This window comes from Garra rufa, chromosome 18 (genome assembly GCF_049309525.1).
Source record: "Garra rufa chromosome 18, GarRuf1.0, whole genome shotgun sequence".
NCBI lineage: Eukaryota > Metazoa > Chordata > Actinopteri > Cypriniformes > Cyprinidae > Garra > Garra rufa.
The window spans coordinates 43,203,206-43,216,346 of record NC_133378.1 but is presented as its reverse complement, the minus strand read 5'-3'; positions in this window follow the sequence as shown (position 1 = coordinate 43,216,346).

Sequence of the window (13,141 nt, the reverse complement as noted above, 5' to 3'; positions counted from 1 at the left end):
AGACTCAGGGGCATCTAGGCTGAAGTTGCCAGTTGGGGAACCAAATACTGAAAGAACACATGCATATTAAAAAAAATGATATAGTTAAATAAATCAAACCAACAAAATTAAACTCACCTTGCCATGCTAACTGGTGACAAAACATCACCAAAACAGCAACTTTAATTAAGCCCATTTTTTACCAAAAACTTAGCCACAAAGAAAACCAACCTAACTAAAGCATGGCAATATTGTGGCCAAACCAGGACTTTTAAAGCCAAACAAAGCTGTTTGTTCCACCTGGATGACTTGTAATTGCAAATGAGCAAATCTGCTAATTAATGAGATCAATAACTAATTAATCACTCAGTATACAAACTGATATTGTTATCCTATAGAGCAGGGGTGGGGAACCTTGATCCTCGAAGTGCAGTGTCCCTGCAGAGTTTAGCTAAACCCTAATCAAACACACCTGAATAAGATAATCAAGGTCTTCAGGATACAGTTTTTTTAGGGTTGGAGCTAAATTCTGCAGGCCATAGGCCCTTGAGTATCAAGATTCCCCAACCCTGCTGTAGAGCTAACATTTCAACATTTATGTCTTATGAATTATTGATTTTCACTTATTGAAAACCTAAAGCACACACAAGCTGATCACACATAAACTGGAGAAGAATGCACTAAATGAAGAGAAACAAAGCAGTCTCATAGAAAAATGTTTAGTGTTAGTCTGTTTTTCACACAACAAAAAACAAACCTAAATACTTAACCCAAATAGTTGATACTAGTCTACTTGATAATAAAACTCCACAGCTTCAGAATAGTTGGGCAAAACCCACCCTTTAGAAGACAGAACACACAGGTTATTCACCCAGTCAAAAAAAACAAAAAACAAATTTATTTGGTCACACAGAATCTTGGTGTATGTTTCCCAACCCTATTTCTGGAGATATCCTAAGTGAAGTCTCCTTTATTTGACCCAACCACTAAAGATTTTGGCTTCTCTACTAATGATTTGAGGAGTTGTGTTTGATTAGAAGAGTTTCAAAAAAGTGTTGAGCTGGTGTGCCTTCAGAAACAAGTTTGGTGAACATCATGTTAACAGGTAAAATGACACAAACACTACTAAAAGAAAACCATTCTAGCCATGCCAGGACTTTTAAAGCCAATCAGAAAACAATTTGTACCACCTGGATAACACCTGCTAATTAATGAGATCAGTAATTATTAACACTCAGCATACAAGCTGATGTTTTAGCCCACAGAACTTAAGTTACAACAGTAATCGTTTGTTTTCCTGAATATCACACATATATAAATTATCCCACATGAACAGCTAAAAATGGCATCAAATAAAGACCACAGAAAAAAATGTGGATGGATAGAAACAATCTTTAGTACCTAATATTATCTAATCTTTACCCAGACACATTTATTCCAAGCCTAGACTGAACACTCATCTGCCAAACATATAGCTAACTTTCTACAGGCAATTTTATGGACATGAAATGGCTGTGGAGGTATCATAAGGAGGTGTTAGAACCTTTGTTCTGAAACTGGTCCATAAACAAACACTTTACATGCTATCTCATGCACTGATGTGATGTTTACCAGGGTGCTTTAATATGATTTCCAGTACACAATTACAAATTCATCATGTAAAATCACACACTAATAAAGAACACTCCTGAATTTTTTTTTTCAAAACAGACAGGACACTATTTACACCCTAATTAAAAATGTACACTTCTAACTTGTGCACATTATTCATTTAGACTCATTTTATATAATCAAAACTGATTTTCTAAAGTTAGAACCACAAGCGTGAGGCAAAAACCATTAGTGCATGAGTTCTTCTTCTGGTGTTTTTTGGTGATTTTGGCAAACCAACGAAAGAGGTGCATATCCGCCACCTACTGATCTGGAGTGTGGAGTGAACATACATTTGTTAGGAAGAAGAAAGAGAAAAAAAAACATTCCTTATTAATTACTACGAAATGAAATTCCTTCCATATTTCCTGTCTCTTTTAATTAACTAAATAATTCCTCATTAATTCTTGATTGCATTTGTCCCTTCCCTAACAGTGTTTTTAAGAATACTTTATCGCACCCCATCAATCCTAATTTTTGACTAAGTTGGTTTCTTTCTCTTTCATAAGCATCGCATTCTATTACAATGTGTTTTACTGTTTGTGGAATCCCACATTTTCATGTTTCCCTGTTTAATTATAATTTAATGCTGTACACTCCTGTATCTGGTGAAGATGCCTTCCTTTTGTTCCACTATCCCATGACTTTTGCCATAACTTTCTTACTTTACTTAATATTAATTTCTTAAATTCAGTTTTGCTAATTGACTCCTTATTTTATTAAATCTGTGTCATTTACAGAGTGAAGGTAAAAAAACTTTAATAAATGGTTATTAAAAATGAGTTTATTTTGTTAATTGAGTTTTATTTTAGAGCTCTGTTCTCCAATTGAACGTGCCTCCCATGCGTCTTGTTTTAAACTTAGTTTACTCTGAAAATGAACTATCACTCAAAACACACATCTGACTGGAGTGATGCTGGGCAAGTACTGCAAAAAAAAAGTTTTTTTTTTTTTTTTTTTTTTTCATTGATACAAAGTTATGTCTGCAATAGTTTCAATATTATTTGTTTTTCTGACAGTCCTCTAAAAAAAGTAGTATCAAAATGACACATTTGGCTTTTGACCACTGAAAAGGTGAACAATTAATGATTAACTCCTGGAACCATATTGAAAATCTCTGGAACCGAACCATGCAGGGCCTTACAAATGAAGATGCCAAAAGGGAAGTTTGTTAAGACCCAATATCTACAATAGTATAAAGACATCTTTAATACTTCTTGAGTTACAGGCATGCAAAGGTTGGAGTAGAAACTTGAAAATTGCTGTTTCCCCATTTTTGAATGGTCACCATTGGCACATAATGCAAAAAGATGGCCAAAGTCAACAGATTTTACTAATAGAGCTACTGATCTCTGTGTAAAAAATAACATTATGCTGCTGCCATCTTTCTAAAGTCATTTTTACCCCCCTGTAACTTGACTCTGAATCTAAGGTGAAAATTGCCATTTGACCTCCCTCTACAAAATACTGGATTACTCAGTAAATATTCATCAATGACATTTAATATTTTGGCTTTCATCACTATACTTATCTTTATTGTTTTTGAAATTTGCCATAGTGATATGTTTAAGGTTAATAAGGTTTAAAACCCTCAATCGGTCCTTGGGGTCTATATGACCCCGATCGACTTTTCCTTGATTAAAAAAAAGGGTTCCCTTCATCTGAGAGGAATAATATTTTGTGACTTTTCCTACATAATCTGTCTATACACACACACAAAAACCGGGCTTGATTCGATTGTTCTGAAGGTATGTAATTTTTTTTTTTTACTAATCTGGTCTTCGGGGTCTATAAAATCTATAAATCCAGCATAAATCAGAAAATTCACACACAAAAATGAAGGCCTACTACTAGAGAATAAATGTGATGTAGAAAAGACATGCTCACACACACACACACACACACACACACACACACACACACACACACACACACACACACACACACACACACACACACACACACACACACAGACAAACAAACACACACTTACATATGCACCCATGTATTCTCTCACTCTCTCTCATTCTCTCTCTCTCTCACACACACACACACACTCACACACACACGCACGCACGCACGCACGCACGCACGCACGCACGCACGCACACACACACACACACACACACACACACACACACACACACACACACTCTGACTCCAAGTCTTGTCCTTTAGGTGTGTCTTAGGTGGCATTTAGGTGGCATTTTTCTGTCAAATTTCTGTGGCATTTTGTAAAAATAGACATTTCAAAATGCACCAAAACTACAAAAATTCTACTATTTGAAAATTTTTTATTATTTTAAATGTCCTTTCTTATGTTTATATATAAATAAATTCAAAAAATGTATTTCAAAAGTTGTAATACAAGCAGTTGGCTACATGCAGTAAAATGAATAGCTCTCTATTGGCCTCTGCTGGTCAAAACTATTTATTTCTTAAACTGAAAAGAATTAAGGTTTATCTCTAACCAGGAGATGGCGTACTTCTACACATAACACCTAGATCAATATCCAAAAACAATTTAAATTAAATTTGGATCATAATTTAAGTGAATTTTTCATAAAAAATTAAAATTTCATATGCAAGCTTATGGTGTAGTTGAGGAATTGTGTGGTAAATAGGTACAAAAGTACTTCATATCTCCCAAAACACAGCATTAATGAATAGATGAGAAGTAAACAAAAAAATAAATATATTATTTGTATAATTAAAAATGTATATTTTTTGTATAATTTCTCTATCAATTGTTGGGGTCATATTGACCCCAAAGACCAAATTGATGAACTGGAAATGAAGACCTTTTTAGGGTTAAAGGTAATACGGTTTAATGATGGGTTAAAGTGTAGATTCTAGATGTATTTACAGAAATAATTGCAGATGCATTTGCATGCTGTTTTTATTATATGTACCACGTTATAAAAACGTATGCCCATTTATGCAACAGAAATAAAAAGTGAATTTGAAAATTACAACTTTTTAATCTCAGAATTCAGACTTTCTATTGCAATTCTTAAATGAAAAAAGTAAATTCTGAATTTATATCTTGCAATCTTTACTTGTTTCTCACCATGAAATAAAGTACATCAAATTTCTTGGCACTAAATAACTTGGAGTTTTTATTTCACAATTGTGAAGAGTCAGATTTGAAGTAGGTTCCAGATATTGCTCAAGTATTTTCAGGACATGGCAGCACGTGACATGCTGTATTGATTTTAATGTAAATGATCTGAAGGTCAAGCACCATTTAAAAAAAAAACTTGTGTGGAAAACACCGTATATACACAGGATTAAGAGATACAATTTCTTATTGACAGTCTCCAATGAAGTGCCTAGAAACATGCAGCATTATTCTATGTGGTGACGTACTTTTAACTGAAACAAAAACATATCGCCCAGCCCCGCCCACTTCTATTGAATAGCCAATAGCGTTACATTTATATCTGCTCGGGCCAGAGCCGTTGATTACCCCATAGATTCAATATGAAACTCTTGCTAAAACAAAATAGTGATCATAATCACCAAACAGAAAACACTCACACTATGAACAAGTGATTGATCTTAGCCGCAGATTCAGTGTCAATTTATAGTGTAGGGGCGGAACACTACGGACTCTAGAGAGCATTTGATTGGACAGAACATTTGATGAGAAGCTGAAGTGCACGGTGATATCAAAATCGTTGATTCATATTGACAGAGACCATAAGTTTTGAATGCCCATATCTTGTAAACACAAATTGTCATAGTTTTGAAGCACACTAGCTTATAACCTCAAGGTTAATATTCATACTAAACACCAAAAAAAAAAAAAAAAAAAAAAAGTTAATTTTGATTTCATGGGGACTTTAAACATGCAAGCACAACTTCTAAAGATGGATTAAAAATGAGTTTAGCATACTGTCACTAATGTCCTTCCATTTTGGGAACTCACAACTTTAAGTGGCAGAAATTAAAAGCTTGTATAAATACCAGGACAAGTCCTATGCCAATAAAAGCCTAGAATCATTTGTTAACTACTAGAACTCATTCCAAAAGCTGACATTAAGTCAAAGACACTAACAGAACATAATATAAACTAAAAACAAATAGTTACCAGAATCGACACAAATACTGACCTTAGCTACTTAAACGAAACAAACATTGAAAGAACCATTTGGAGAAGTCATGCCAAAGTGAACATTATAACCTTAAAGTTACTTGTACTAGTCTTAGTACACAAGAGACACTGGAGTTGAACAAAGGGAACAAAGACAGAAATACTCAAAACAGGATTTTATTGTTACACATCATGGCTGGAGTTGGCATGTAAATAGACAGGGCCTGAAACATATTCAGAAGCAGCATCTTGGCTGAAGTTGCCATTAACAAAACCTGACTCTGTAGCGTCCCAACTGAAGGTGGCATTCACAAAACCAGTTTCCTCAGAAGCATCCTGGCTAAAGGCAACAGTGTTGGCAAAACCAGACTCCTTGGGAGCTAACAGGCTGAAGTTGCCAGTGTTTGCAGAACCAGACTGCTCAGGGGCATCTAGGCTGAAGTTGCCAGTGTTTGCAGAACCAGACTCCTCAGGGGCATCTAGGCTGAAGTTGCCAGTGTTTGCTGAACCAGACTCAGGGGCATCTAGGCTGAAGTTGCCACTGTTTGCAGAACCAGACTCAGGAGCATCTAGGCTGAAGTTGCCACTGTTTGCAGAACCAGACTCAGGAGCATCTAGGCTGAAGTTGCCACTGTTTGCAGAACCAGACTCAGGAGCATCTAGGCTGAAGTTGCCGGTGTTTGCAGAACCAGACTCAGGGGCATCTAGGCTGAAGTTGCCGGTGTTTGCAGAACCAGACTCAGGAGCATCTAGGCTGAACTTGCCACTGTTTGCAGAACCAGACTCAGGAGCATCTAGGCTGAAGTTGCCACTGTTTGCAGAACCAGACTCCTCAGGGGCATCTAGGCTGAAGTTGCCAGTGTTTGCTGAACCAGACTCCTCAGGGGCATCTAGGCTGAAGTTGCCAGTGTTTGCAGAACCAGACTCGGGGGCATCTAGGCTGAAGTTGCCACTGTTTGCAGAACCAGACTCCTCAGGGGCATCTAGGCTGAAGTTGCCACTGTTTGCAGAACCAGACTCCTCAGGGGCATCTAGGCTGAAGTTGCCAGTGTTTGCTGAACCAGACTCCTCAGGGGAATCTAGGCTGAAGTTGCCGGTGTTTGCAGAACCAGACTCAGGAGCATCTAGGCTGAAGTTGCCACTGTTTGCAGAACCAGACTCAGGAGCATCTAGGCTGAAGTTGCCACTGTTTGCAGAACCAGACTCAGGGGCATCTAGGCTGAAGTTGCCAGTGTTTGCAGAACCAGACTCAGGGGCATCTAGGCTGAAGTTGCCAGTGTTTGCTGAACCAGACTCAGGGGCATCTAGGCTGAAGTTGCCAGTGTTTGCTGAACCAGACTCAGGGGCATCTAGGCTGAAGTTGCCAGTGTTTGCAGAACCAGACTCAGGGGCATCTAGGCTGAAGTTGCTGCTGTTTGCTGAACCAGACTCGGGGGCATCTAGGCTGAAGTTGCCAGTGTTTGCAGAACCAGACTCAGGGGCATCTAGGCTGAAGTTGCTGCTGTTTGCTGAACCAGACTCGGGGGCATCTAGGCTGAAGTTGCCAGTGTTTGCAGAACCAGACTCAGGGGCATCTAGGCTGAAGTTGCTGCTGTTTGCTGAACCAGACTCGGGGGCATCTAGGCTGAAGTTGCCAGTGGGGGAACCAAATACTGAGAGAACACATGCATATTAAAAAAAAAGGATATAGTTAAATAAATCAAACCAACAAAATTAAACTCACCTTGCCATGCTAACTGGTGACAAAACATCACCAAAATAACAACTTTAATTAAGCCCATTCTTTACCAAAAACTTAGTCACAAAGAAAACCAACCTAACTAAAGCATGGCAACATTGTGGCCAAACCAGGACTTTTAAAGCCAAACAGAAAGCCGTTTGTTCCACCTGGATGACTTGTAATTGCAAATGAGCAAATCTGCTAATTAATGAGATCAATAACTAATTAATCACTCAGTATACAAACTGATATTGTTATCCTATAGAGCAGGGGTGGGGAACCTTGATCCTCGAAGTCCAGTGTCCCTGCAGGTTTAGCTACAACCCTAATCAAACACACCTGAATAAGATAATCAAGGTCTTCAGGATACAGTTTTTTTAGGGTTGGAGCTAAATTCTGCAGGCCACAGGCCCTTGAGTATCAAGGTTCCCCAACTCTGCTGTAGAGCTAACATTTCAACGTTTATGTCTTATGAATTATTGATTTTCACTTATTGAAAACCTAAAGCACACACATGCTGATCACACATAAACTGGAGAAGAATGCACTAAATGAAGAGAAACAAAGCAGTCTCATAGAAAAATGTTTAGTGTTAGTCTGTTTTTCACACAACAAAAAACAAAATACTTGATACTAATCTACTTCATACTAAAACACCACAGCTTCAGAATAGTTGGGCAAAACCCACCCTTTAGAAGACAGAACACCGGTTATTCACCCAGTCAAAAAAACACACAAACCACTTCAAAAACAGCTTTATTTGGTCACACAGAATCTTGGTGTATGTTTCCCAACCCTATTTCTGGAGATATCCTAAGTGAAGTCTCCTTTATTTGACCCAACCACTAAAGACGTTGGCTTCTCTACTAATGATTTGAGGTGTTGTGTTTGATTAGAAGAGTTTTAAAAAAGTGTTGAGCTGGTGTGCCTTCAGAAACTAGGTTGGTGAACATCATGTTAGCAGGTAAAATGACACAAACTGTTCACTACTAAAAAAAACCCCATTCTAGCCATGCCAGGACTTTTAAAGCCAATCAGAAAACAGTTTGTACCACCTGGATAAAACCTGCTAATTAATGAGATCAGTAATTATTAACACTCAGCATACAAGCTGATGTTTTAGCCCACAGAACTCAAGTTCCAACAATAATCACTTTTTTTCTGAATATCACACACATATAAATTATCCCACATGAACTAGAAATGGCACCAAATAAAGAGCTCATGCACTGATAGGTTTATTGTGATGTTTAACAGGGTGCTTTAATAGGATTTCCAGTACACAAATACAAATTCATCATGTAAAATCAGAAACTACTAAAGAATTTGTTCAAAACAGACAGAACACTATTTTACACCCTACTGGAAAAAACCCCATAAATGTTTAACTTAACACTTGTGCACATTATTTATTTAGACTCATTTTATGTCTATGTCAAGACTGGTTTTCTAAAGTTATAACCACAGGCAAGAGGCAAAATCTATCAGTGCATAAGTTTAAACAGGATGTTAATTATGTAATTGTTGTTCGTTAATGTAGATTCCAGGTGATGCAAATCTGTGTCACTGCTCATCTTTAAAACGCCTGGCTAGACTGACAAACCAAACCGTTGAACTTGTGGGCAAAATGGGTCCTTTTAGACTCTTTATTTTATTAAACCTTTATCATTTACAGAGTGAAGGTAAATACGTTTTAATAAATTGTATTACAAGTATGTTTCTCTTGTTAATTTTGAGTTTTATTTTAGTACTTTCTTCTCCAATTGAACTTGTCTCCCATGCGTCTGACTGGAGTGATGTTGGGCAAGTACTACAAGAAAACAAAGGTTTGGTTGTTTAACTTTTTTATTGATACAAAGTTGCGTGTGTGTTTGCGTGACTATGATGTTTTAACTATCATGTTTGTATTAATGTTAAAAAAATCTATTGTCGCTGTAGTATATTGCCAACTATATAACCAAAGTTTATTTATTTTTTTTATTTTTTTAGGATGGATTCACTTTGACAATTCTTACTTCCATGACAAACCTAGCTCTCGTGTTCATGTGAAATCTAGTTCTTATCCCCATTTAGAGAAGCCCAGTTCTGAATTGGAGAACCTAAGTTTCATATCATCTAAAGAGTCTAAAACTCCTGTAGAACCCATTTCAAAACCTGCAATTCTCTTGTCAAAACCCAGTTCAAAAATTGACAATTTTGGGGTTCTGGTAGAACCTAGTTCTTCTCTTCCATCTGAGAAGTCCAGTGCTAAACCTGAGAAATTGGCTGAACAACCTAGTGCTCCTATTGAACCCAGTTCTTCTCTGAAATTCAGTGTTAAACCTGAGAAAACCGTACTTTCTGTAGAAACCAGTTCCTCCCTTCACTCAGAGAAACCCAGTTCTAAACCTGAAAAACTTCATACTCCCATGGAAACCAGTTCCTCCTCCCCCTCTGAGAGTTCCAGTGTTAAACATGAGAAACCTAGTGTTCCTATGGAAACCAGTCCCACTTTATCTGAAAAGTCTAGTGCTTTTCTCTCTGAGAAGCCCAGTGTTGCCCTGGTACCCAGTTATTTCATTCCATCTGAGAAGTCCAGTGTTCAACCTGAAAAACCTAGTTTTCCCATGGAACCCAGTTCCTCCCACCCATCTGAGGAGTCCATTGTTAAACCAGAGAAACCTAGTCCACCCATGGAAACCAGTTCCTTCCCATCCAAGAGTTCCAGCTCTAAACCTGTGAAACCTAGTGCTCGCATGGAACCCAGTTCCTCCCACCCATCTGAGGAGTCCAGCATTAAACCAGAGAAACCTAGTCCTCCCATGGAACCCAGTTCCTCCCACCCATCTAAGGAGTCCAGCGTTAAATCTGAAAAACCTAGACCTCATATGGAATCCATTTCCTTCCCATCCAAGAGTTCCAGCGCTAAACCTGTGAACCCTAGTGCTCGCATGGAACCCATTTCCTCCCACCCATCTGAGGAGTCCAGTGGTAAACCTGAGAAATCTAGTCCTTACATAGAACCCATTTCCTCCAACCTGCCTGACAAGTCGAATGTTAAACCTGAGAAACCTAGTGCTTCTATGGAACACCATTCTAAGCCAGAGGTCCCAAGTTCACCTCTCCCAGTGAAAACCAGTGTTCTTTTCACAAAGACTAGTTCTAAACCTGGGGAACCCAGTTCCTCCCTGCCATCTGAGAAACCCATTTCTAAACCTGAAAAACCTAGTCTTCAGATGAAGCCCAGTTCCTCTCACCCATCTGAGGAGTCCAGTGGTAAAACTGAGAAACCTAGTCCTAATGTGGAACCCAGTTCCTCCCACCCATCTGGGAAACCCATTTCTAATCCTGAGAAACCCAGTTCCTCCCACCCATCAGAAGAGTCAAGCATTAAACCAGAGAAACCTAGTCCTCCCATGGAACCCAGTTCCTCCCACCCATCTGAGGAGTCCAGAATTAAACCTGAGAAACCTGGTCCTCCCATGGAACCCAGTTCCTCCCACCCATCAGAAGAGTCAAGCGTTAAACCAGAGAAACCTAGTCCTACCATGGAACCCAGTTCCAAGTCGAATGTTAAACCTGAGAAACCTAGTCCTAATGTGGAACCAAGTTCCTCCCACCCATCAGAGAAATCCAGTTCTAAAGTTGAAAAACCTAGTCCTTACATGGAACCCATTTTCTCCCACCCATCTGAAAAGTCTAGTGCTAAACCTGAGAAATCTGGTGCCCCCATGAAACCCAGTTCCTTGTTCCCATCTGAGAAGTCTGGCACTATTTCCTCTGAGAAATCCAGTTCTCGAGTTGAAAAACTCCTTAGTCCTTACATGGGACCCAGTTCCTCCAACCTGCCTGAGAAGTCCAATGTTAAACCTGAGAAACCTAGTGCTTATTTGGAGCACCGTTCTAAACCAGAGATCTCAAGCTCTCCTCTCCCAGTGAAAACAAGTATTCTCTTCACAAAGACCAGCTCTAAAGCTGGGCAACCCAGTTCCTCCCAGCCATCCGAGGAGTCCAGTGGTAAACCTGAGAAACCGATTTTGAAAGGTGGAAAACCTAGTCCTCATGTGGAACCCAGTTCCTCCCACCCATCCGAGGAGTCCAGTGGTAAACCTGAGAAACCCATTTTGAAAGGGGGAAAACCTAGTGCTCATGTGGAACCCAGTTCCTCCCATCCATCTGAAAAACCCATTTCTAAACCTGAGAAACCTAGTCCTTACATGGAACCCGGTTCCTCCCACCCATCTGAGAAATCCAGCACTAAACCTGAGAAGCCTAGTCCTCACGTGAAACCCAGTTCCTCCCACCCATCCGAGGAGTCCAGTGGTAAACCTGAGAAACCCATTTCTAAAGGTGGAAAACCTGGTCCTCATGTGGAAACCAGTTCCTCCCACCCATCTGAGAAACCCATTTCTGAAGGTGGAAAACCTAGTCCACATGTGGAACCCAGTTCCTCCCATCCATCAGAAAAACCCATTTCTAAAAATGGAAAACCTAGTCATGTGGAACCCAGTTCCTCCCCATCCGAGGAGTCCAGTGGTAAACCTGACAAACCCATTTCTAAAGGTGGAAAACCTAGTCCAAATGTGGAACCCAGTTCCTCCCACCCATCTGAAAAACCCATTTCTAAACCTGAAAAACCTAGTCCTCACATGAAACCCGGTTCCTCCCATCCATCTGAGAATCCCATTTCTAAACCTGAAAAACCTAGTCCTCACATGGAACCCAGTTCCTCCCACCCATCTGAGAAACCCATTTCTAAAGGTGGAAAACCTAGTCCACATGTGGAACCCAGTTCCTCCCAGCCATCTGAAAAACCCATTTCTAAACCTGAAAAACCTAGTCCTCACATGGAACCCGGTTCCTCCCATCCATCTGAGAATCCCATTTCTAAACCTGAAAAACCTAGTCCTCACATGGAACCCAGTTCCTCCCACCCATCTGAGAAACCCATTTCTAAAGGTGGAAAACCTAGTCCACATGTGGAACCCAGTTCCTCCCAGCCATCTGAAAAACCCATTTCTAAACCTGAAAAACCTAGTCCTCACATGGAACCCAGTTCCTCCCACCCATCTGAGAAATCCAGCACTAAACCTGAGAAGCCTAGTCCTCACGTGAAACCCAGTTCCTCTCACCCATCCGAGGAGTCCAGTGGTAAACCTGAGAAACCCATTTCTAAAGGTCGAAAACCTAGCCCTCACATGGAACCCAGTTCCTCCCACCCATCTGAGAAACCTATTTCTAAAGGTGAAAAACCTAGTCCTCATGTGGAACCCAGTTTCTCCCACCCATCCGAGGAGTCCAGTGGTAAACCTGAGAAACCCATTTCTAAAGGTGGAAAACCTAGCCCTCACATGGAACCCAGTTCCTCCCACCCATCTGAGAAACCTATTTCTAAAGGTGAAAAACCTAGTCCTCATGTGGAACCCAGTTTCTCCCACCCATCCGAGGAGTCCAGTGGTAAACCTGAGAAACCCATTTCTGAAGGTGGAAAACCTAGTCCACATGTGGAACCCAGTTCCTCCCATCCATCAGAAAAACCCATTTCTAAAAATGGAAAACCTAGTCATGTGGAACCCAGTTCCTCCCACCCATCTGAGAAACCCATTTCTAAACCTGAAAAACCTAGTCCTCACATGGAACCCAGTTCCTCCCACCCATCTGAGAAATCCAGCACTAAACCTGAGAAGCCTAGTCCTCACGTGAAACCCAGTTCCTCC